The sequence below is a fragment of the Gossypium hirsutum genome, chromosome A11 (genome assembly GCF_007990345.1).
Source record: "Gossypium hirsutum isolate 1008001.06 chromosome A11, Gossypium_hirsutum_v2.1, whole genome shotgun sequence".
In the NCBI taxonomy this organism is placed as follows: Eukaryota; Viridiplantae; Streptophyta; class Magnoliopsida; order Malvales; family Malvaceae; genus Gossypium; species Gossypium hirsutum.
In genome coordinates, this window is record NC_053434.1 from 48,975,798 (window position 1) to 49,002,367 (window position 26,570).

Sequence of the window (26,570 nt, forward strand, 5' to 3'; positions counted from 1 at the left end):
TTATGATGAAGAAATAGGAGATGGATTTTCTAATATCCGACTTGATTGCTTAAGAGGGACTGCCATATAAGATTTGATAAAAGGTTTAACCTTATCAACGGTGTTAATAATTCCCCAAAACAAAAGACGGTATATAACTACCATGCCAAACAAGATTCCAACATCAACCCATTTAGAGTATCCCATTTCAAATTGCCAAAAGCTTCTCAAGACTTCATCACCAGTAATGGTGGGAGATCCCCTAGCTTGATTGTTAGGGAAACTTAATCCTTCACATTCATTCTTGTAGATTCCTTGATTTGCATACTCGTGAAATGCGATGTAGTACATGACATACCTTCAGAAAGGTTCAGGGAGATCATTTGGCAACCGAAAGAAGCCACCGTTTAACATCATCACCCCTTGGATGCCGGCTCCCGAATGATTCCCGTGAGAAAATCGGGCACAATGCTTGCAATTGTCATCATCAAGCTCTCAACCAGCATCACGATGGTGAAGAGCAATATGACAAAGTAGGCAAAGTGACCAAGACTTTTGAAGTCCAACTAGGTAATAAGCTATTGCTCCTGGGATTAAAGAGATCATAAACAAGTAGGGGATGGATGAAATGGTGTTTCCAACGACAAATGCTCCAACCCCATAATGTCTATTTAATCTTTCCTGGCCAAATACCTGGTTTTGATAATAAGGAGCAAAAACTAAAGAATTTTATGTACTTATAATGTCCAAATGGTGAAGACATTGAAAAAAATAATAGTACCTTCATGTCTTCAACAAAAGAAGGGAATCCTCCTATTGCCATGAATGTCAAGGATGCTACAACAAACATGAGCATGGATCCCTAACCTGAAAATCCCAAATTTTTTATAATTGGCTTACATTATCTTCACTAAAGCGTGGAATAGTTTATAGCATGTCATCAAGTTACCTGAATTGAGCTAAAGGTGAAACCAATATCATGGAAGATAGTCCCAACACATAAACATAATGTAATGTCGATTGCAAGGTGAAGCTAGTAGTAGCCTAAATCACGATATATATTAGCAAAAGATCGCTTAGTAAGAACTATGCTTTGGGTAATGAAGCTTGCTTCGCTTCCCTTCTTCTCTAGAGGCCCTCCTTTCTGTAAATGAAGAACACTTACAAGTCAGAATATTGGTTTTTCTTGGTTAAGGTTTCCTAAAGATTCAAACTAGCATACTTGTTGAGATATCTTCAGTACGTTCTGCTGAACTTGCTTGCATATCTCTGATGACTTGTAGGACCTGAAAAGTGTGTCGATGATTTTTTCTGTGTTATTGCTACATATTCCTTGTTCTATGTCCTAATGAACACCGATAAATAGATCCATAAATTGCTAATTAACTTATCAACTGCATAGTTCATACTTCGAGTGAAGAATACCATATACTTACTTCAACAAAGTCTTTGTTAATAGTTCTGAGATAATGATCTGATGGGTTCCTCATAGCTAGAAATTGGAAGCCATTTGTATCGAAAAGCTAGAAACAAGTTTGTTTTGCATAAGAAAGAATTATAGCCGCTCATAATTATTTACCAATTTACACAAACATTAGAACAATATATGCTGCATAAGAAAGAATCATAGCCACTCATAATTATTTACCAATTTACACAAACATTAGAACAATATATGTACATGTACCTTCTCTGCCATTGAAACAGGACCAAAATATACTGTTTTGCCAGAAGAGAGAAGGAAAATATTATGGAAGAGCTCAAAAACTTCATTACTAGGTTGATGAATGGATGCAATTACAGTCCTTCCATGTTGGTGATCTAGCTTCACGATCTAGTTCATAACATGGTAGGATGCTGCACTATCTAGTCCACTAGTAGGCTCGTCAAGGAAGAGAAGCTTGGGCCATGTTATGATCTCAATACAAATGCTGAGCCTCCGCTTTTGTCCACCACTGAGTCCTTTGGTGCTCCACCCTCCGATTCTGGTGTCCATGGAATCTTACAACCCCATTTCTCTGATTGTCATCTCAGCTCTTTCTTTCTTTTCAAATACTGACATGGAATCAGGCAACTGAAGCTGTGCTGAGTAGAAAACAGCTTCCCTTATCGTAAGTGTTGTCATTAGAGTGTCATCTTGAGTCACATAAGCCTAATGAAAAACATTCCTTTAAAAACTATGGTATTTAAGTTTCAAGACAATTGAGAGATTTGGATTATTTAATTCCCTTCTTTAGTTAATTTTTATACTGAAGTTCCAAAAGCAAGTGTTTCCTTGCGGCCATTAATTAGGATCTCCCCAGTTTGTTACGTACGTGAACTCAGTACTCTTCCTACCAAATCAAATATTTTTTTATAAATAAAATTATGTAGCATGATATAATTTGTAATCGAAGGGGATATATCATTAATTGGTAGAATAGTGTAAAACATGAAGAGGTAAGTGTGAAACATGAAGTAATAGTTAGTATTGTTAAGTTTACACACAGATGATGAATAAACTTGTATTACTTCAAAAGAATACATTGAAGTACCATATATCTTGAGTAGGAGCTGTGCATGCTTATATAGAAAAGCATGCAGCCAATAACTGCTAATAACAACTAACAATAACAACTATCAGTTATCAGTAACCGATATCAACTAACAACAGACTTAACAGAATAATAACATAAGCCAATCACTAGGTCAACTATTATTCTAACATTCTCCCGGTTTCTTTTTTGTTTGAACATTTGAGAGCATCATTTTGTGTGAGAACTCGAAGAGCTTGTCAAAATGATTCAAACTGCTTAGGTATAATGGGCTTGATAAGAACATTATCGACTTGTTTTGATAATGGGACAAAGTTCACTTATAGAGTTCCATCGAGAACCTTTTCCTAAATGAAGTGATGATCTATCTCGACATGCTTCATTCGGGCATGGTGAGTGGGATTTGTAGCTATGGAAACTGTAAAAGTATTGTCTTACCAGATCACAGGTGGCGAACAGTTTGACAGACCAATTTCATTTATCAGTTGTTTAACCCACAAAAGCTCTGAAACACAGTTGGCGACACTTCGATACTCTACTTCATAAGAAGATTTGGAAACAATATTTTGTTTCTTGGAACACGATGCAATAGGATTTGGTCCTAGGTACACAACATACCCTATGGAGGAATGTCGATATTCAACAGACGAGGCCCAGTCAGCATTCGAGTAACAAACAACCTCAACTTGTCCTTTGGAGAAATATAAACCATGATCAACAGTCCCAATAAGATACCTTAGCACCCGTTTTACTGCTCGCCAATGAGTTTCACTTGGAAGGTTCATATACTGACTCAACTTGTTGACACAAAATTACAACTCTGGACACGTGATGCACAGATATTGAAGCATTCCCATTGTACTGCAATATAAATGAACATCCGTAAAAGGAGGGCTGCCATCTGAAGCAGTCAATTTTGGAGTGTTTACCATAGGTCTAAGGGTAGTTGTAGCTCCTACCATGCTAGTCTTAGCAAGAATCTCTAAAATGTATTTTTTCTGACTAAGGAACACCCTTAGCGATGTGTGCTGCATTTCAATGCCTAAGAAGAAATTCAGCTGCCCCATGTCTTTGAGAGCAAACTTGTTGTGAAGCTGGCGAACCAAACTATCCACCTTATCATTTGAACTGCTTGTTACTACAATATCATTAACATACACCATAAGTAGCACCACATTCTCAAACGATGTATGGATAAACAACAAGGTATCAACCTTTGAAGCATGAAAATTGAGCTGAGTCACCAAGTACTACTTAAGAGTATGAAACCACGCTCGAGGTGCTTGGTGCAAACCGTAAAGCACTTTGTTTAGCTTACAAATAAGCCGCTGGCTGTAACACCCCGTACCCGAGACCGTTGCCGGAGTCGAACACGAGGTATTTACGGACTTATTTCATTTATTTTCACAGTCCATTTTAAAAATTTCCAGACAAGCTGGCTAACTGCGTCACTGTTACCTTAAAAATCATATCTTGAGTTCCAAAACTCGAAAACCAGTTTCGTAAATTTTACCTGAAACTAGACTCATATATACATCTACAAATTGTTTTCTAGAATTTTTGGTCGAGCCAATTAGTACATTTTATTAGTTACAATCTCCCCTGTTTCAGGGTTAGACTGCTCTGACCTTCATGCACTACGACTTATATATCTCCCTGTACAGGGATTCAATACTTATGTCGTTTGTTTCTAACGAAACTAGACTCAAAAAGGAATCTTTACATATATGGAATGACTTTTAATTATCTCTGGTTAATTTATAGTGAATTTCCAAAGTCAGATCAGGGGATCCAGAAATCGCTCTGGCCCTGTTCCATGAAAACTTAAATATGTCTTAAAATACAACTCATATGATCGTTTCGTTTCTTTCATATGAAAATAGAATCATCAAGGTTCGATTACATAATTTATTCACTATTTAATTCCATTCCTACTATTTTTAGTGATTTTTCAAATCCACACCACTACTACTGTCAGCATCTGTTTTTAAGGTAAACTTTACCTATTTCATGGTTTTCCATGAATCAACTAGAACTTGTCATACAAAGCACCAAAATGATCATGATTAACCATTCCGATGGCTAATCGTTACCAAACATTTCCATACCTCTCAATGAACAACATACAAAACGATTGTAATGCTATGCTCAAAGTATATATAAGCCATTTTCGCATGGCTATCCAAATTTATACAAAACCAAAGGGTACATGACCAACAACAAAAAGGGTAGTCCTATACATGCCATTTTCAGAGTTCAACCAAAAGTGTACCAAAAGGGCTTTGATAGTGTGGACGACTTTGACTTTAACAATCCCGAGTCCGATAGCTGTCGAACCAAAATCTATAAAACAGAGATTCAAAGAACGGAGTAAGCATTTAATGCTTAGTAAGTTTTGAGCAATGAAATTAGGCACAACTGATGTATAGCATTCATATAACTAAACGGATAATTTCATATACACATATTCTCAAAAATCAGTCCTACTTCACATTTCCAACCCTTATATTCACACATAAGGGATCAACTTAACCAAAGGCCAGAAGCTCATTAATCGACTGAGCGAATAATATTTAAAAGGAATCAACTACTCCAATGCATATTCAAAACGTACCTCATCGTTGGGATTTTACGAGCGTATTAATTGAAATTATTACAGCAAGATCGCTCATTCTCAAACCAAGTACCTTCGGAATTTAGCCGGATATAGCTACTTGCTCAAATGCCTTCGGGACTTAGCCCGGTTATAGTAACTCGCACAAATGCCTTCGGGACTTAGCCCGGATATAGTAACTCGCACAAATGCCTTCGGGACTTAGCCCGGATTTAGTCACTAGCACAAATGCCTTCGGGACTTAGCCCGGTTATCATCCGAATATCCATGCACATATCAATAAATCATGACACATCTATATTTCATTTTCATAACTAGAATTCAAACACAAGTCACTTATCAAGCATTATCATTTTCGGCTCCATAATTACATACAAAGAGCATGATTTTCATTTACTTAAAACATGATCTAATCGAATCATAATCTAAGATCCATTACTCAAAAACTTACCTCGGATGTTGTCGAATGATTTCGGTGGCTATTCGATCACTTTTTCCTTTCCCTTATCCAACTTTGGTCCTCTAAGCTCTTGAGCTAATTCAAACAAATTTAACTTATTAAAGTCTCATTATGCTAGCTGATGGCCGAATATGACAAGGAGTTTGATAGGTCATATGGCCTCCTTTAGCTCAAATACAAAATGGTCATACGCATTTTTAATCACATTGAGCAATTTAATACAATTAATCTAACATTTCCTCATGTGCACCTTGATGACCGAATACACACATCATTAACCTAATATCAATTGACTAAACACTTTAACAAATTCTCCTTGAGCCGATTATCTAAGTCAAGATAAAAGCATCAATGTGCTTGCCTCTAACCGAATACATGCAACACCAATCTACCTCATGTGGCCGAATATGCATGTCTATGTTGAGGCCAATTATATGCTTAATACTTCCTACAAATATGGTTACTTGTATTGACTACATACCATTTGTTTCAAGTTCAAAACTCAGCTAATAAACATATATACACTAGTAATCAAATACTAACATTTGTACTTCATCTTAATAGCTAGCTTAGCAAACCTTAATTTAACACATAATTCATACATATCACATTCCAAGCATTCACTCAATTCTATCACTTAAAACACACACATTACTCAATAACTTCCTAGTTTAAATTCGGCAACTACACCAATTCACTAGATGATTTGTTATTATTATTGTTCATTTATTCAAACTACTTACAATTTCCTTAAACTATCGCAATTAACAACCATCTATCACTTCCATTTTCTACCATGGCCGAATGTTATAACCCAATCCACACATATTGTTCCTTAAGGCCCTTCAATGACCACATTCGGCACCTCCTTAAGAACAACCCAAATTTCAACCTTCAAGAAAGAAGAAAAAATATATGTACTAAGAGCTTCAAACTACTTGGCCGAATATCAAACCTCCTAACAATCAAAACTTAAGCCATGGAATGATTAGAACTTGAACTAACCACCTTCTTTATACAAAATTTTCCAAGAATTTCAAGGTACTTACCTCTTCCTAATCCTCATCCAAACCGAACATGAAGCAAGAGAACTCCTTTCTTCTTCCTTTGATTTTTCGGTCAAGAAGAACAAAGAGGATGAAGCCTTTTTTTTTATTTTTCTTCTTCTAGGTACGGCAAAATGGGGGAGCAAGGATGAAACAACTTTGGTTTCTCCTCCCACTCCCCTCATATTTTATTGTTCTTCCCACAACATGTTATCACAAATTGTTTTTAATGTGTTTTACCCATCACATTTTGTCTATCCTCAATGTCATGGCCGGCCACTACTAATTAAATGGGGGAAATTGACATGCAAGTCCACCCCTTTGATTACATGCACTAATAGATCCTTATAGATTAACCTATCACATTTCAAAAGGGTCACACATAAGTCCTATTAACTAAATTCACATGCAATTAACTAAATCAAAGCTTAAAACTTTCACACATTCATATTCACATATTTTAGACAATAATTATCATATTCAAATAATTTGGTAACTCGGTTTAACAGTCCCGAAACTGCTTTCCGACTAGGGTCACTTTAGGGCTGTCACAACTCTCCCCCACTTAAGAAATTTTCGTCCCCGAAAATCTTACCGGTAAATAAGTTTGGGTATCGTTCTGTCATAGAGTTTTCAGGTTCCCAAGTAGCTTCTTCCACCCCGTGTTTGAGCCATAACACTTTTACTAAAGGAACCTTTTTGTTTCGCAACTCCTTCACTTCACGAGCTAGGATACGAATTGGTTCTTCTTCATAACTCATATCGGCTTGAATTTCAACCTCGGAGGGACTTATTACGTGCGAAGGATCAGATCTGTAACGCTGAAGCATCGAAACATGAAAAACGTTGTGGATCCTTTCAAGTTCAGGGGGTAAAATCAATCTATACGCAACTGGACCGACTCGTTCGGATATTTCATATGGCCCGATGAACCTCGGACTCAATTTGCCCTTACGCCCAAATCTGAGTATCTTTTTCCAAGGTGAAACTTTAAGAAACACTTTATCTCCCACCTGATACTCAATGTCCTTTTGTTTCAAATCCGCGTACGACTTCTGACGATCTGATGCTGCCTTCAGACTTTCACGAATTATTTTTACTTTCTGCTCAGCATCTTTAATCAAATTAACTCCGAAAATTTTAGTTTCACTGAGCTCGGTCCAAAACAATGGTGTACGGCATTTTCGACCGTACAAAGCCTCGTAAGGCGCCATCTTAATGCTTGACGAAAAGCTATTGTTGTAAGCGAACTCAATCAAAGGTAGATACCGTTCCCATGAACCACTAAACTCAAGGATGCAGCATCTCAACATATCCTCGAGTATCTGAATTATCCGCTCGGATTGACCATCGGTTTGGGGATGAAAAGCGGTGCTAAAATGCAACTTGGTACCCAAAGCTTCTTGCAATTTCTTCCAAAATCGCGAGGTGAATCTCGGATCTCTGTCCGACACAATAGAAATGGGTACCCCGTGTAATCTCACAATCTGAGAAACATACAACTCAACTTGTTTATCCAATGAAAAATCCGTGCGTACGGGGATAACGTGAGTCGACTTAGTCAGTCTATCAACAACAACCCAAATCGCATCTTTCTTACTTGCCGACACTGGCAACCCAGACACAAAGTCTATTGTGACTCGATCCCATTTCCATTCAGGTATCATGATCGGCTGAAGTAAACCCGTAGGCACTTGATGTTCCGCCTTCACTTGCTGACATACTAAGCACTTTGAAATGAAATCGGAAATGTCTCGTTTCATACCATGCCACCAAAACTGACGTTTCAGATCGTTGTACATTTTCGTACTCCCCGGGTGAATTGACATTCGGCTGCAATGAGCTTCGTTCAGAATCATCGAAATAAGTTCTGAATTTCTTGGAACACACAAACGACTTCTGAACCTCAAACAATCGTCATCATCAATTTGAAACTCTGATTCCATATTTGAAACACATTCAGCCCGTTTTACAACCAGTTCATCATCGACTTTCTGAGCTTCACGAATTTGATGAATCAACAATGGTTTGGCCTTTAATTCTGCCACTAACACATTGTCAGATAGAACAGACAAGTGTACATTCATCGCTCGTAAAGCAAACAATGTTTTACGACTTAAGGCATCCGCAACCACATTAGCCTTTCCCGGGTGATAGTCAATGACAAGCTAATAATCTTTCAACAACTCGAGCCAACGTCTTTGTCGCAGATTCAAGTCTCTTTGAGTCATCAAATATTTGAGACTTTTGTGATCCGAATATACATGGCACTTCTCACCAAATAAGTAATGTCGCCATATTTTCAAAGCGAATACAATGGCAGCCAGTTTGAGATCATGGGTTGGATAATTTTTTTCATGTGGCTTCAGTTGCCTCGACGCATAAGCTACAACTCGACCTTCTTGCATCAATACACAACCCAACCTAAGTAAGGATGCATCACTGTAAATGACGAACTCTTTGCCTGATTCGGGCTGCACTAATACTGGAGCTTCCGTCAAATGAGTTTTCAATTGATCAAAACTTTTCTAACACTTTTTCGTCCATTCAAACTTAACATCTTTCTGAAGTAGTTTCGTCATTGGTGTGGCTATCATCGAGAAACCTTTTACAAACCGTCGGTAGTAACCGGCAAGTCCCAAAAAGCTCCGAACCTCAGTAATATTTCTCGGAGGCTTCCAGTTAAGTATGGCCGAAATTTTGTTCGGATCAACTCGAATACCCGATGCAGATACCACATGACCCAAGAAGCTAACCTCTCTTAACAAGAACTCACACTTACTGAACTTAGCATATAACTGCTTATCCCGTAAAATTTGCAACACTAATCCCAGGTGTTCAGCATGATCGGTTTCATTTCTCGAATAGACCAAAATATCATCGATCCAAATACGGTCTGAAGATCCGATTCATCAAATCCATAAATACCGCGGGGGCATTAGTGAGCCCAAACGGCATTACTAAGAATTCGTAGTGACCGTATCTCGTTCTGAAAGCTGTTTTGGGTATATCCGAATCTCGAATTCGCAACTGATAATAACCTGATCTCAAATCTATCTTTGAAAACACTGAGGCTCCCTTTAGTTGATCAAACAAATCGTCAATGCGCGGTATCGGATATTTATTCTTTATTGTCACCTTATTCAGCTGACGATAGTCGATGCACAACCTCATGGTTCCGTCCTTCTTTTTCACAAACAATACTGGTGCACCCCAAGGTGAGAAACTTGGTCGAGCGAAACCTCTATCCGTCAACTGTTGCAATTGAGCTTTCAATTCCTTTAATTCTGTTGGTGCCATACGATACGGAGCTATCGAAATCGGTGTAGTCCCAGGTACAAGCTCAATACCAAACTCTACCTCTCGAACAGGTGGTAAACCCGGTAATTCTTCGGGAAAAACATCCGGGTATTCACAAACCACTGGCACAGATTCAAGCTTCTTTTCTAACTCTTTGTCATCAAGTACATACGCAAGGTATGCTGCACACCCCTTTCTTACATATTTCTGAGCCAACATCGATGATATTACAGCTGGCAACCTATTCAAGTCAGTAGACTCAACTCGGATTACCTCGTTATTTACACACCTTAAATCGATGGCTTTTCTTTTGCAATTTACAATTGCATCATGTACGGTCAACCAATCCATACCGAGGATAACATCAAATTCGTCAAACGGTAAGAGCATCAAATCGGCCAGAAAACAGGAACCTCAGATTACTAGGGGACATTTCTTGCACACTTTGTCGACAAGCACGTAACAACCCAAAGGATTTGACACCCGAATTACAAACTTAGTAGACTCAACAGGTAGAGTCTTACTGGATGCTAAGGTTTCACATATATAAGAATGAGTAGAACCAGGGTCAATCAAAGCAATCACATTAGTATCAAAGAGAGTAAAAGTACCGGTAATAACATCTGGCGAGGAAGCATCCTCGCGTGCGCGTATAGCGTAAGTTCTAGCAGGAGCACGAACCTCAGATCTGGTTGTAGCATCTCTAGATCCTCTCTGACCGCCACTAGCATTGCCCGTATTTCTAGATGGTCTACCCCGAGCAGTAGTAGCACCAGGTTTCCCACTCTGATTTACGTTCTGTTTAGACAATCTCGGGCAATCTTTAATAAAGTGGTCAGCTGACCCGCACTTGTAACAGGAGCGGCCATGGAATCTACAACTCCCCGAATGCCATTTACCACAATAGTGACACTCCGTTCTGTCTCGACGATCATATCCAACACTGGCGACCGAAGTGACTTGTGCACTCATAGGGGGTCGATCGCGATCTCGTCTAGAAAAACCCAAAGTGTCTCTAGACCGGCCTAAGTCATCTCTAAATTTCTTCGATGACTGTTGGAAGGGCTTCCCTGAAGACCTCTTACGAAACTCCTTTGCTCCCACCTCAGCTTTTCTTTTCTCCATACTGAGCTCCTCGGCTTTGCAAGCTCGCTCGACAAGTACCACAAATTCTCGGATTTCCAAAATGCCAACATATAGCTTTATATCATCATTCAGCCCATCCTCGAAACGTTTACACATCACGGCTTCTGAGGAAATACATTCTCGAGCGTACCGGCTAAGCCTTACAAATTTTCGTTCATAGTCGGTAACCGACATGGAACCTTGTTTAAGTTCAAGAAATTCCTTCCGTTTTTGGTCAATGAATTTCTGACAGATATACTTCTTTCGAAAATCGGTTTGGAAAAACTCCCAAGTTACTTGCTCTCTGGGCACAACAGAAATCAACGTATTCCACCAATAGTAGGCAGAATCACGTAGCAAGAAGATAGTACACTTTAAGCATTCATCGGGTGTGCAAGATAGTTCATCAAGTACCTGAATAGTGTTATCCAACCAAAATTCAGCTTGCCCGGCGTCGTCCCTGTCCGTAGCTTTAAATTCAGTAGCCCCGTGTTTTCGGATTCTGTCAACTGGGGGCTTATTTGACCTTATTTGGTCAGTGACCGGAGGCATTGTAGGTGCGGGGGTGGTATTAGTCGGGAATGGAGGTTGTGGAACAGCCGTATTAGTTCGAATGTATTGGTTGAACCAATCATTCATCACGCTATAAAAAGCTTGTCTAGCTTCATCATTTGGATTACTAGCAATAGGTTGAGAGTCCGCCGGCGCTGTCCCTTGTGCGGGAGCAGGCGCTACACTCTCAAGATCATCAGCTACCGCTTGGTCGGGATCGGGATCCATTACTATAAATAAACACATTTTCAATTGTCAGAAATCACCACACTATCAAATAATCACATAATGGCATGTATAGCTAGACCCAAACGTATTACGGTAGTCCTAGAATCGACTAAACCGTAGCTCTGATACCAATAAAATTGTAACACCCCGTACCCGAGACCGTTGCCGGAGTCGAACACGAGGTATTTACGGACTTATTTCATTTATTTTCACAGTCCATTTTAAAAATTTCCAGACAAGCTGGCTAACTGCGTCACTGTTACCTTAAAAATCATATCTTGAGTTCCAAAACTCGAAAACCAGTTTCATAAATTTTACCTGAAACTAGACTCATATATACATCTAAAAATGTTTTTCTAGAATTTTTGGTTGAGCCAATTAGTACAGTTTACTAGTTAAAGTCTCCCCTGTTTCAGGGTTCGACTGCTCTGACCTTCATGCACTATGACTTATATATCTCCCTGTACAGGGCTTCAATACTTATGCCGTTTATTTCTAACGAAACTAGACTCAAAAAGGAATCTTTACATATATGGCATGACTTCTAATTTGTGACAGCCCAAAGTTGACCCTAGTCGAAAAGTGGTTTCGGGACCACGAAACCGAGTCTTATAAATAATTAAAAGTTATATTCTGTGTTTATGATGTGAGTAAATGCATGTGTGAAAGTTTCATGCATTAATTTGATCATCTTTATGTGAATTTATTAATATGGACTTATATGAAACTTTGTTGGAAAGTGAGAGGTTAATCTTACAATGGTCTAATAGTACATGCATTGAAAGGAGTGGTTTTGCATGTCAATTTACCCATGATAAACATAGTGGCCGGCCAAGGAAAGAATATGCTCCACTAATTCAAAATTAAAATAATTTTGTATTAACAAATGATTTAATAATTGAAATAAAAGGAATTAAATAAAAGAGAAGAAGGAGGATGGTGTTCATCTTCTTCTCATACCTCCCTCAAGCCGAAACAAGGATGAAAAAGAAGGGAAAACTTACCTAGAGCAATTCGGCATTCATCTTTAGCTATTAGGAGGTAAGCTTTGAATTTGTTGATTTGGCTTTATAATATGCTAAGTTAAATTGTGGATGCACTCTTGGTAATGTCAAGAAAGTTGAGATTTCTTATGGTGATTTGAGCAATATGCCGAATGATTAAGTGTTGGAATTAGGGGTTATTTCATGTTGTATGGAACAATGGGGGAATGACTAGAATGGGGTAAAGATTTTTGGATGAGTGGCTTAGAGGAGCCTTGTACATTCGGTCAAAGATTGAGTCTATTTAGAATGTAAATTTCTTCCTCTATGATTATTTTCCTTGCATGTTAAATGGTTCTTGATAAGACCAAAGGAATGATCAATAGGCATTAAAAGGCTAAATGTGTGAATTTAAGGTATAAGAACCTATAGGTAATTACATAGGTAATGTTGAAAATTAATGTAGTATATTCGGCCATGTAGAGTATATCCTAGAGATATTATGTTTAATTCTCTATAATCGGCTAAATGAGTGATAATGGTTTATAATGTTGAATTGAATTATATGTATAAGTAGTTAGCAAAGTGATTAAACTACCGAATTTAATTATTAAATGTGTTCTAAGCTTGCTGAATTTTGAGATGCGATTGGGAGTAAATTTGACATGAGCATATTTTGTTAATGATAAATATGATAAATGTATATATAGCTGAATGTGATATGTGTGAATTATATGTTAAATTAAGGCTTGGTAAGCTAGCTATTAAGGTGAAATGCTAATGTTAGTATTTGATTTGGTAATAATCTGTTTGGGGACAGCAGCAGTAAGGTGATTTTGGAAAATCGCCATAATTTGTAGGAGTTGAATTAGAAGCTGAGTGAATTATGTCATTAAAGCTTGAAGGGTCTATTTTCTTACAAAAGAAACTATAAAAACAAAAGAGTTACCGATCTAGAGATATTTGAAGTATTGTGGGGCTGAGTCAAAATGACTGCTGGATTCCCTGTTCTGTTTTTAGAAAATCATTATAAATTGTACAAAAATGATTATAAGATAAAATTTATATGCTTAGACTCCTTAATGAGTCTAGTTTCAAATGAGATCAAATAAAACACATTTTGAATTCTGTAAAATGAGAAATTGGATTCGTAGTGAAGAGTGGTCAGAATAGTCAAACAGTGAAACAGGGGAAACTTTAAGAAAAATCTGGTATTGATTGGCCAAGCCTAAAATTCTAAAAATTTTATGGATGGAAGATATACGAGTCTATATTCAGGGAAAATTAACGGCAAGTAAATTGGAGTTTAGTAGCTCCAGTTATAAATAATTTAGTAACTACTGCTCAGGAAAACAGCTCGTAGTGAATATGTGATTTTGTTGTAAACATTAATGAAAGTTTGCCAATGAATTATTTATTGATTATTATAAAGCTTACTATAATCTATGTGTGTGAAAGTCGGATCAATATATATATTATTCTGAAAGTAATACTTGAATAGTCGATTAATGACTATTTTAAATTTTGTTGAACTTAAGCTCAAGAGCAAAGGGGAACTAGATCCGATAAAGGGAAGGAAAAAGTAATTGAATAGCCGTTGAAGTCGTTCGACGACATTTGAGGTAAGTCTTCGAGTAATGACCCTACTTGAATTATATTGAAATGAATAGTCATACTATGACGGATAGTCGAATGTGCTTAGAGACTATGTTATAAAGCCAATTGAAATCATGCTCTTTGTGTGTGGCTACTGAGCCGAAATTTGAAAGGTTTAATAAATGTTTTGTGTTTGAGCCTTAGTAACGAAGAAATGATGTGGATGTGTTATGATTATTGATATATGTGTGCATGAGCATTGGAATATATCCGGGCTAAGACCCGAAGGCAATTATGCGAGTTGATATATCCGGGCTAAGACCCGAAGGCAATTATGCGAGTTGATATATCCGGGCTAAGACCCGAAGGCAATTATGCGAGTTGATATATCCGGGCTATGACCCGAAGGCAATTATGCGAGATGATATATCCGGGCTAAGACCCGAAGGCAATTATGCAAGTTGATATGTCCGGGTTAAGACCCGAAGGCAAATGTGTTTGCGGCTATATTCGGTTAAATACCGAAGAAACTTGGGTTTGAATGTGAGCGTTTTGTGCTGTAACTAATTCAATAAATATGCTCGACCAACCCGAACGATAAGGTATGTTTGCATGTGCATTGGAAAAGTCGATTCGTTTTAAATAGTATTCGTGCGATCGGCTAACGAACTTTCGGCTTTTAGAAAGGTTGATACCTTGTGTATATATGTTGATGAAGTGTGAAGTAAGTATGATTATGAGAATGTGTGTTAATAAAGTGACTTAGTTAGCTATGTGAATGTAATACTATAGTCAAAGCCGATTTCATTACTTGAGACTTACTAAGCTTAAAATGCTTACCCGGTTGCTTTGGCTCTCTGTTTTATAGATTTTGTTCGTTAGCTATCGGATTCGGGATCAGCGAAGTCGAAGTCATCTACACTATCAAAGCTCTTTTGGTACTCTTTTAGTTGAACTCTAGATATGGTATGTATAGGACTACCCCCTGTTGTTTAAGTACTTTTTGTGATGTATGTGTGTAAAGCCATGCGAAAATGGCTCGTAGAAGTGGAGTATGGCATTAGACCATTTGTGTTTATGTATGTATATATGGTTTCACGATGTGACTATGGTTTGGAATGGAAGTGTTGGGCTAATGATCAGCCATTGGAATGGCTAAATATGATCACATGTGGACCTATGTATGGCAAAACCCTAGTTGGTCCATGGTAACCACAAAATAGGTAAAGTTTACCTTGAAAACAGATGCTGACAGCAACAGTGGTGTAGATTTGAAAAATCACAAAAATTCGTAGGAGTGGAATTAAATAGTGAATAAATTATGTAATCTAACCTTGATGAACCTACTTTCATATGGAAGTAACGAAACAATCATATGAACAGTACAGTAAGAGATATTCGGGTTCTTGTGGAACAGGGCCAGAACAGTTTCTGGATTCCCTGTTCCGCCTTTGGAAATTCACTATAAATTGACCAGAGATAATTAGGGGTCATACCATATATGTATGGATTCCTCTCTGAGTCTAGTTCCCATAGAAACAAACGGCATCAGTATTGAAGCTCTGTGCAGAGAGATATCCAAGTCGTAATGGGAAAAGGTCAGTGTAGTCGACCCCTGTAACATGGGAGACTTTGACTAATAAACTGTACTAATTGGCCTGACCAAAAATTCTAGAAAAAAATACATAGGTGGGGACATGAGTCTAGTTTCAGGGAAAAATCACAAAACTGATTTTCGAGTTGTGAAACTCAAGATATGATTTTTGAAGTGACTAGTACTCAGACTGGGCAGTGTCTGGAAAAATTTTTAAAAGTCTGTCAACACCTCGTGTTCGACTCCGGTGACGGTCTCGGGTTCGGGGTGTTACATAATTATCTCTGGTTAATTTATAGTGAATTTCCAAAGTCAGATCATGGGATCCAGAAATCGCTCTAGCCCTATTCCACGAAAACTTAAATATCTCTTAAAATACGACTCATATGATTGTTTTGTTTCTTCCATATGAAAATAGAATCATCAAGGTTCGATTACATAATTTATTCACTATTTAATTCCATTCCTACTATTTTTAGTGATTTTTCAAATCTACACCACTGCTGCTGTCAGCATCTGTTTTTAAGGTAAACTTTACCTATTTCATGGTTTTCCATGAATCAACTAGAACTTGTCATACAAAGCACCAAAATGATCATGATTAACCATTCCAATGGCTAATCGTTACCAAACATTTCCATACCTCTCAATGAACAACATACAAAACGATTGTAATGCTATGCTCAAAGTATATATAAGCCATTTTCGCATGGCTATCCAAATTTATACAAAACCAAAGGGTACATGACCAACAACAAAAAGGGTAGTCCTATACATGCCATTTTCAGAGTTCAACCAAAAGTGTACCAAAAGGGCTTTGATAGTGTGGACGACTTCGACTTCGACAATCCCGAGTCCGATAGCTGTCGAACCAAAATCTATAAAACAGAGATTCAAAGAACGAAGTAAGCATTTAATGCTTAGTAAGTTTTGAGCAATGAAATTAGGCACAACTGATGTATAGCATTCATATAACTAAACGGATAATTTCATATACACATATTCTCAAAAATCAGTCCTACTTCACATTTCCAACCCTTATATTCACACATAAGGGATCAACTTAACCAAAGGCCGGAAGCTCATTAATCGACTGAGCGAATAATATTTAAAAGGAATCAACTACTCCAATGCATATACGAAACGTACCTCATCGTTGGGATTTTACGAGCGTATTAATTGAAATTATTACAGCAAGATCGCTCATTCCCAAACCAAGTACCTTCAGAATTTAGCCGGATATAGCTACTTGCTCAAATGCCTTCGGGACTTAGCCCGGTTATAGTAACTCGCACAAATGCCTTCGGGACTTAGCCCGGATATAGTAACTCGCACAAATGCCTTCGGGACTTAGCCCGGATTTAGTCACTAGCACAAATGCCTTCGAGACTTAGCCCGGTTATCATCCGAATATCCATGCACATATCAATAAATCATGACACATCTATATTTCATTTTCATAACTAGAATTCAAACACAAGTCACTTATCAAGCATTATCATTTTCGGCTCCATAATTACATACAAAGAGCATGATTTTCATTTACTTAAAACATGATCTAATCGAATCATAATCTAAGATCCATTACTCAAAAACTTACCTCGGATGTTGTCGAACGATTTCGGCGGCTATTCGATCACTTTTTCCTTTCCCTTATCCAACTTTGGTCCTCTAAGCTCTTGAGCTAATTCAAACAAATTTAACTTATTAAAGTCTCATTATGCTAGCTTATGGCCGAATATGACAAGGAGTTTGATAGGTCATATGGCCACCTTTAGCTCAAATACAAAATGGTCATACGCATTTTTAATCACATTGAGCAATTTAATACAATTAATCTAACATTTCCTCATGTGCACCTTGATGACCGAATACACACATCATTAACCTAATATCAATTGACTAAACACTTTAACAAATTCTCCTTGAGCCGATTATCTAAGTCAAGATAAAAGCATCAATGTGCTTGCCTCTAACCGAATACATGCAACACCAATCTACCTCATGTGGCCGAATATGCATGTCTATGTTGAGGCCAATTTTATGCTTAATACTTCCTACAAATATGGTTACTTGTATTGACTACATACCATTTGTTTCAAGTTCAAAACTCGGCTAATACACATATATACACTAGTAATCAAATACTAACATTTGTACTTCATCTTAATAGCTAGCTTAGCAAACCTTAATTTAACACATAATTCATACATATCACATTCCAAGCATTCAATCAATTCTATCACTTAAAACACACACATTACTCAATAACTTCCTAGTTTAAATTCGGCAACTACACCAATTCACTAGATGATTTGTTATTATTATTGTTCATTTATTCAAACTACTTACAATTTCCTTAAACTATCGCAATTAACAACCATCTATCACTTCCATTTTCTACCATGGTCGAATGTTATAACCCAATCCACACATATTGTTCCTTAAGGCCCTTCAATGACCACATTCGGCACCTCCTTAAGAACAACCCAAATTTCAACCTTCAAGAAAGAAGAAAAAATATATGTACTAAGAGCTTCAAACTACTTGGCCGAATATCAAACCTCCTAACAATCAAAACTTAAGCCATGGAATGATTAGAACTTGAACTAACCACCTTCTTTATACAAAATTTTCCAAGAATTTCAAGGTACTTACCTCTTCCTAATCCTCATCCAAACCGAACATGAAGCAGGAGAACTCCTTTCTTCTTCCTTTGATTTTTCGGTCAAGAAGAACAAAGAGGATGAAGCCTTTTTTTTATTTTTCTTCTTCTAGGTACGGAAAAATGGGGGAGCAAGGATGAAACAACTTTGGTTTCTCCTCCCACTCCCCTCATATTTTATTGTTCTTTCCACAACATGTTATCACAAATTGTTTTTAATGTGTTTTACCCATCACATTTTGTCTATCCTCAATGTCATGGCCGGCCACTACTAATTAAATGGGGGAAATTGACATGCAAGTCCACCCCTTTGATTACATGCACTAATAGATCTTTATAGATTAACCTATCACATTTCAAAAGGGTCACACATAAGTCCTATTAACTAAATTCACATGCAATTAACTAAATCAAAGCTTAAAACTTTCACACATTCATATTCACATATTTTAGACAATAATTATCATATTCAAATAATTTGGTGACTCGGTTTAACGGTCCCGAAACCGCTTTCCGACTAGGGTCACTTTAGGGCTGTCACACTGGCCATTGGCACCTGGTACCTCAAAACCAGGTGGCTGTTCCATGTAAATTTCTTCTGTCAGATCGCCATTGAGGAAAGCATTATTGACATCAATCTGACACAAGGACCACCCTTTCATGAAAATAATAGAAAGCACAATTCAGATGGTTGCTGCTCGAACCACTGGTCTGAATGTGTCACAAAAATCAGTTCCAGCATGTTGAGAAAAACTCTTGGCCACTAATCGGGCTTTATACTTTTCCACAATCCAATCGGCTTTTTTTTACCTTAAACAGCCATTTGCATCCAACATCTCTTCGATTAACATGAAGAGAACATAGACTCCATGTATTGTTTTAAGGGAGAGCTTGTAGCTCACTGTGCACTGCTGCTTGCCAACACTCACTCTGCATTGCTTCATGAATGTCAATAGGTGTATCATTTAACAAACAATCTGCCCTGGTTAGGTATGCTTTAGGCTTAAATATTCTGACTTTGCTACGTGTGATCATGGCATGAGAGTTGGGTTGAGTAGTAGGTTGAGGGGTAGTAGGTTAAGGTGACGGAGTAGTTATAAGGGCATAGATGCATGGGCTAGCATGGACAAACCTGCTTCCACAATCTACCTATGGTTTCTTTCAACTAATCCATTCTGCTTAGAACTATACGGACATGTAATCCTCTGCTGAATGCCTTGTTGAGACAAGTATCTCCTCAACACCTAGAACTCTCCACCCTTATCGGTTTGTAGAGCAAGAAGCTTGTAACCGAAAGTCATTTCTGCATGTTTATGAAAGAGTGGAAAAATATGACAGACTTCTGATTTTTCTTTAAAAAATAGAGCCACATATATCTGGTACACGCATCAGTAAAAGCAACATAGTAATGAAAACCATTAGAGGAAATCGGAGCATGACCCTAAACATCTGCAATTACTAGTTGTAAGGGCTTAGTATATTCAGATACAGACTTAGGAAATGGAAACTTGTGTTCTTTTCCTAAGTGACAAGCAACACAGTGGAGGGAATCTATAGATGAACCAAAGTTTATATTACAATAGTGTAATGCCTTTTTGAATGTAGCGGTACAATAGTGTCCTAGTCTAGAATGCCATAGATTGAGAGGGAGAAGAGCAGTAGCAACAAAGCACTAAGTTGAAGTAGAAGATAAAGTTGTGTGAGATGAGCCAGGTAAGTCAAGCTTGTAGAGCCTATTATGCACAAAACCCCGGAACAGAACCTCATTGGTTTGTAGATCGCGAACCTGACACTGTGTGGGAAAGAACTCAATCATTATCTTGTTATCCTTTGTGAATTTGGATACAAACAATAAATTTTTGGTTATCCTAGGTAGAAATAGTAGATTTCATGAATAAAGGATGTGATCGAGTAAGAAGAGAAGATTGACTAGTTGCCCTGATAGAGAGAGCATTACCATTGCCCATATACACCTTACCTGAGCCATTGTATGGAGCACTGTCACACAGTGAAGTAAAAGAATTGGTGAGGTGGTGTGACATGCCTGAGTTTGGATACCATGCATTTTCACCCACAGTTTCAGGTGTAGTAATAAGAGCCTGAGATTGAGAAGGTGGTGGTCCTAGGACAGATACACTGACATGCTACAGAGAATTGACAGCAAATGGATTAGTCCAGGCATGAGGGTGTGCTGGGGGAGCAAACCAATTCTGTTACGAGTAGGGAGTCACAGCGGATAGAGAAGACGACACCTAAAGATTGAGAAAAGTACCATTACCAAGCATGCAGACGTTGGCTAGAGGGGATGGAGGAGGCGTATAGCCTTTACTCTTATAGGTGGTATCAAATTGATAATAGCAGCAATCAACAAGGTGACCAGCCTTCTCACATAATTGACACTGAAAGTGAGAGCCTGAGAAGTGACCACGCCCACAACCACGACCACCTGAAGAGGGTCGATAAGCTAGTGTCGACCCATTGTTGCCTTTAGAAATAGCAGGCTGATGAGTAACCATATTTGCAGAGCTGGGAGTATCAAGCACAGTGAGTTATTGACGGGCTTCAGCATCAAGCAACATAATAGTAATGCCCTGGACACTGTAAGGCATTGGACTTGCAGTAATGATTGTAATAACCGACTCATACTCGGATGATAAGCCATTAAGAATAGTTGTAACATGTTCACGCTCAGTGATAACCTCCCCACAGCTAGCAAGGTTGCCAAAATAGCCCTTGATTTTCATCAAGAATTCTTTCATTGAAAGATCAGTCTTTCGCTGAGAATGTAATGCCCTTCTATAAAACATTAGCTGAAAAGTGGTTTTGTTGCCAAACAAACTAACAAGTGCATTCCAAATTTGAACAGAACAATAAGATGAGGAAGGACAGAAGGACTCACCGATGACAGTAACCACGATGCAAGAGCACTATCTTGCTGTTCAAAGCAAGAAAACTCAGGGTTTTCTTGCGAGACGCCAGCATCATCAAGAATGAATTGAGGAGGAACAAAATGCGAATCAATGAATTTCTGAAGCTTATATGTCTCGATTGCAAGAACCTGTTGGCACCACAACAGGTAATTATTATCATCAAGAAGCACACTGATCTTCTTGGTAGAGAAAAATCGACTATCAACAACTTCATCTGGAAGAGTAGATGACATTGCTAATGCAACTGATTGGACAGCAGACAGGCTGGAAGGAGAAGTCATAAGAGATTTGTAATATCCCGAATTAGGGCCTAATCGGAATAGTGGTTTTGTGACCACAAATCCGAGATAGAAATAATTATTTTATAATTATTTTGATGATTATGATATGATTGCATGATTGTGTGAAAATTTCGTGATGAAATTCTATGCCTAAAGTGCTTAAATTGAAAGTAGGGACTAAATCGAATAAGTTGCAAAACTTGCATTCTAGAAGTTTTAGTATGAAATTGTTTTGGAATATTAATGAGGAGGTCTTAAATAGCAATTTGACCAATTTTAAGTTCATGGACAAAATTAGGACATGGAAGGAATTTTTGGAAAGTTTAGTAGTAAGGGTATTTTGGTCATTTAGTTATTAAAATGAATTAAAAACAAAATTAAAAGCCAATTTTTGTCCATCTTCTTCATTAGGCCAAAATTTCAAGGGTTCTCCATATCTAGGGTTTGTTTCAAGCTTCCAAGCTCCATAGTAAGTGATTCCAAGCCCCGTTTTTAATGATTTTTACATTTTTGGAGTCCGGTAGCTCAATTAAGCTTATGCTAGCAATAATTCAACCTAGGGTTCATATTTGGAAAAATACCCATAGGTGAAATTTGTGTATTTTGGTGTTTTATGATAGAATATGAGGTTTTAAATTATGTTAGACAACTTGTGCTACTCGATTTTAAGTGAAAACGAGCAAAAGGCTTAATCGGTAAAAATACCTAATAGTCATAAGTACATGTTAGAGTGAGAATTTGATGTTGCCATAGAAGGGAAAAATGATCAGCATGTTATAAAACATAAGAATAAGGAATAAATTTTAATTCCCGAGCCTAGGGGCAAAAGTGTAAATATGCAAAAGTTTAGGGGCAAAATTGTAATTTTTCCAAAATATGATTTTGGGTCAATTTGAATAATGTGAGTCCTAATTAGACTATATTTTAAATGATAGAGCAAGGAAAACTGAAATTCGGGCTAAAATGGGGAAAATACCAAGTTGTGGATGAAATGGTAAAAGTAGCCATTTTCGCATACGGGGTAAGTTCATGTGTAAATGTAGTAACATAATTGTCATTTTAAGCAATTTAATGTTGTTTATATGATATGATGCTGATTTTTAATCGTGAAATATTATGCTTTGTGGTTAATGTTGAGTAATATGCAAATTATGTTTACTACTTGATAAATATGAATTGCTACCGAGTATCGGTTCCGATATTCCATGGAAGACGGCAAATGTGAGATCGAGGAAAAAACCCGTTTGAACCTTAGGAATAGATTAGGATACAAGTGACATGTCACTAGGATGGTTGAGCATCCGAACTCGTTGAGTTGAGTCCGAGTTCACTTATGGATGCGAATGTCCGAACTCGTTGAGTTGAGTCCGAGTTCGTGAGATGTAACTAGGTATCCGAACTCGTTGAGTTGAGTCCGAGTTCACTTATGGATGCGGACGCCCGAGCTCGTTGAGTTGAGTCCGAGTTCGCTTATGGGCGGGTTACATGATTGCTTGATTGAATATGTGGCACTTATATGCAAATTATCCATGTATCCGAATTATATTCCGATGTGTTCAACGGGTAAAGTTCTATTGAAATTGAGGAATACTCAAGATGAAAGGGACGTATTGGTAAGTGTTGTGAAATGGATACTTTGAACAGGTATGTACTTAACCCTCGGGTTGAAAAATCGATATAACAACAATATGGTAAGATGATAAATGAAAATGTGATATGAATGTCTTGGTGATGATTATGCAAATGATGTTTTATGTTTGCTTATATGGTTATGTTACTTGCTATTTGCATGTGAACTTATTAAGCATTTATGCTTACTCCCTCCTTTTCATTCCTTGTAGTTTTGACAAGCCAACTCGGAAATCGGGAACGGTCGGAGGCTCGCTCAATCTATTCGTATACCATCTTGGCATAATGGCTTGTATATTTTGAGTATGGCATGTATAGCATTATAATCATTTTGTATATATGGTCTTATGATATGGTTATTGAGTGGTATGGAAATGCTTGGTAATGATTAGCCATTGGAATGGCTAATCATGATCATATTTGGTGTTATGTATGCTAAATTGCTAGCTAATCCATGGAAACCATGAAATAGGTAAAATTTACCATAAAATAGATTCAGACAACACCAGTGACGTGAGTTTGAAAAATCACTAAAAATAGTAGAGATACAATTAGATGATGAATAATATATGGAATTGAAGAATTATGAGTCTATTTTCATATGGATGGAACAAAACAGGTATATGAGTTATATTTTATGAGATGTTTAAAATTTTTGTGAAACAGGGCCAGAGCGATTTCTGGATCCCCTGTTCTGACTTTGTAAATTCACCATAAATTTTACAAAGATAATTAGAATTCATGCTTTATATTTACAGATTCCTTATTGAGTCTAGTTTTATTAGAGACAAACGGCATAGTCATTGAAGCTCTGTATAGGGAGATATCTGATTCGTAATACACAGAGGTCAGAGTAGTCGAACCCTGAAACAGGGGAGACTTTAACTAATAAACTGTACTAATTGGCCCGACCAAAAATTCTAGAAAAAAATTAGTAGATATATATATGAGTCTAGTTTCAGGAAAAATTTACGGAATTGGATTTCGAGTTTCGTAACTTGAGATATGATTTTTAAAGCGACTGTGATGCAATTAGCCAGCTTGTCTGGAAATTTTAAAATGAATTGTATGAGCTGTTTAAGTAATGAATTAAGTCTATTAACACCTCGTGTTCGACTCCGGAAATGGTCTCGGGTACGGGGCATTACAAGATTACTCCGGAAAAGAATGGACATCTGATACCATGTTAAGTTTACACACAGATGATGAATAAAACTTGTATTACTTCAAAGAATACATTGAAGTACCATATATCTTGAGTAGGAGTTGTGCATGCTTATATAGAAAAGCATGCAGCTAATAACTGCTAATAACAATTAACAATAACAACTATCAGTTATCAGTAACCGATATCAACTAACAATAGACTTAACAGAATAATAACAAAAGCCAATCACTAGGTCAACTATTATTCTAACAAGTATCATATCAACGGATCTATCTTTTGGTACATACTGGTACTATTGTCTTTGGTTTTAAATAAAATATTGTTACCATTGTCTTTGGTTTTAAATAAAATATTGTTGTAATATTGCATTTTCGTATAGATCAGTTCAAGATAATATTGATTAGTACATGTACAATTTGAACAAACAAGATCAGTATTGCCTACTAAGCCATTTCGTGGATGATAAGGAGTAAAATTTGAGCAAATAGCGGTTCTAAAACGTAGCCTTCTATATATTTATTTTTAAGATCAAATAACTCACCATGATAGTTGGCTGGCTAGGCCAAATAGCTTCTCTTAAACGTAAACTTCTATATTTACTTTTAATTTATACTTGTATTCTCATGTGTGATGAACATTTCAATCGGAGAAAACCCATTTGAAGAATAATGAATAATAAAAAAAGCAAATATGTAAAGATATATGACCTGCCAATGTATAGAGAAGGGTGCACTTGCCACAACCTGAAGGCCCCATGATGGCTAGTACCTTCCCAGGCTCAGCATAACCTATGAGACCTTGTAAGATCGCCTTGGTTCCTTTTTTCCCACCACCAACAGTCACCCAAAGATCAGTCCATGTCAAGAAAAGGCCATCAGCTTTTGGTGAAGGATCAGGTCTGCAATCTGAAGCTGCAGCCGGTTCCATCTCAATCCTGAAAGAGGGTAATTCATGGATACCTGAATAAGGAGGTGGATCGTTGCTCCTTGTGACGCCAATGCTAAATGGGAAATTCGTTTCTCTACTGTTGGACAACTTGTAGGAATCGTCTTGTTGAGAAACTATGCTTTGAATCTGCAAATTGTCATTATCTGGTTGAGGCTGATGTACTTGAGATGATATGCTAGGCCTTGGCCTTGGCGTCCATCTTGGGACGATGACTGAGGAATCCATTATGAATACTGGATTATGTTATAGTATGAGACGATATTTTTGTAACACCCCCACGCCCGAAACCGTCACCAGAGTCAAGCTTGAGGTGTTACTAAACTTATCTTACCCTTTAAACAACTCTAAACCACTTATTTTAATTTTCGGAATAAACTGTTTTTCTGCGTCATGGTTGCTTAAAAATTCATTTTTTGAGTTTCAAAACTCAAAATTAAGATCCGTAAATTTTTCCTAAAACTAGACTCATATCTATCTACTAATTGGTTTTCTAGAATTTTTGACTTAGCCAATTAGTACAGTTTATTACTTAAAGTTACCCCCGTTTCAGAATTCAACTGCACTGGCCTCTACTTACTACGAACCACTTTTCTCTCTGTAAAAAAATTATATGACTATACTGTTTATTTCTATTAAAACTAGATTCAATAAGGATTCTAACCATATAAAATACACAACCTAATTATTTTTTTAAAATTTATGGTGAATTTCTAAAGTTGGAACAGGGGATCCAGAAATCGCTCTGGCCCTATTTCACCAAAACTCAGATACCCTATAAAATAAAAAAACCTTTACCTGTTTTGCTTATTCCATATGAAAATAGACACAACGAGATTTAATTTCATATATTATTCACCATCAACCCATGTCTCTACAATTTCTTGTGATTTTTTCAAAATCCCATTATTTCTGATACTTGAATCTGTTTTTAAGTTACT

General features: G+C 37.3%; 1 pseudogene; it reads right to left on the reverse strand.

Moving 5' to 3' along the window:
* LOC107959159 (ABC transporter G family member 1-like) lies at window positions 1-25,857 on the reverse strand (annotated as a pseudogene).
* Window positions 25,858-26,570: the final 713 nt, after the last annotated feature.